This window comes from Atractosteus spatula, chromosome 10 (assembly GCF_055471065.1).
Source record: "Atractosteus spatula isolate fAtrSpa1 chromosome 10, fAtrSpa1.hap1, whole genome shotgun sequence".
Lineage (NCBI taxonomy): Eukaryota > Metazoa > Chordata > Actinopteri > Semionotiformes > Lepisosteidae > Atractosteus > Atractosteus spatula.
In genome coordinates this window covers 9,893,360-9,894,610 of record NC_142715.1, presented here as the reverse complement: position 1 = coordinate 9,894,610, position 1,251 = coordinate 9,893,360, and the positions used below count along the sequence as shown (strand labels likewise).

Sequence of the window (1,251 nt, the reverse complement as noted above, 5' to 3'; positions counted from 1 at the left end):
GCGAGCAGAACACTGCAGATTTTAGTTCTCTTGCTGGTAGAAACGAACTTTTGAATTTTCGGACTTTTCGTTTAGCTTGTGCCATGGAAGATATGGCAGCCGCGCCGAGAAGCTTTGCTTATGCCCAGCTTTTTCCACCGCTTCCACTGAACCTCGGAGCTCCAGATTTGTATACGGAATACAAGATATGGATGGAGTCGTACAGATTTTTTTTTAAACAGCCAGTGGATATACAGAAGCTCAGGATGCCGTGAGACGTGCTACATTACTGCACTGTATCGGGGCTCCCGTGCAGCGGATTTTCGCCAACCTCCCTGGAGAAAAAGGTACATATGAACAGACTGTAGCTGCCTTAGACGCGTACTTTACACCGCGGAGAAATGTGGTTTTGGAACGGCATAAATTTAGGCAGAGAACTTAGTCTCAGGACGAATCTGTTGATGTTTTTGTGACTGCACTAAGAGGACTGGCTAAATCTTGTGACTTTGGAGTATTGGAAACTGACATGTTAAGAGATCAACTTGTGGAAAATGTGCACATAAGAGACTATAAATTGCTGCAGGAGGAAGGGCTGACTTTAGAAAGAGCTCTTACAGTCGCTAGATTCATGAAGCAGCTCAAGCAGAATCAAGAATGCTTTCTGACCACAGTGACACTGAACGGGACGCTCGCTCAAACTTTACAAATAAAAGCCGAGCAGCAGGACGCAGTCATGCTAGAGAAATAGAAGAACAGGGGACGGCTGACATTACATGTTACAGGTGCGGACTAACAACGCACAAAGCAGATAAATGCGGAGCGTGAACAGCAAAATGTCTACACTGTAAGAAAACAGGACATTATGCACATGTCTGCAGAACATCACGTCCGAGTTTAAGGACAAGTATCCCTTTTATTGTTGTTGCTGCCTCCAGGCGATGTAAACCATATTCAGAAAAAACTAATTTGAACAACATTATTCCCTTGTTTCCTTGAAGGCGCGGTGGCCAAGTGGTAAGGCGTCGGTCTCGTAAACCGAAGACCGTGGGTTCAAACCCCACCTGTGCCTGTTTCATCTGTCACTGCTTCCCTTTAGTTTCAAAGTCTTAAAAAAAACTCGCAATGTAGGGGTCTCAATAGTAAGAGAACATAACTGTCGCCAGTGATTGGTATTCTTGCATATCCTACATTGTTTTTAGTCGACAAAGCTTGTCTCTCTTCACACCCATCTTCCGAATGATCGCCTCAGCATTGGGAAGGAACGTGCGCTTG

General features: G+C 45.0%; 1 non-coding gene across 1 annotated transcript; it reads left to right on the top strand.

The window, feature by feature from the left end:
• Positions 1–976: 976 nt before the first annotated feature.
• Positions 977–1,048, top strand: trnat-cgu (transfer RNA threonine (anticodon CGU)). The gene has a single exon. It is a non-coding gene; the product is annotated as a tRNA-Thr (tRNA).
• Positions 1,049–1,251: the final 203 nt, after the last annotated feature.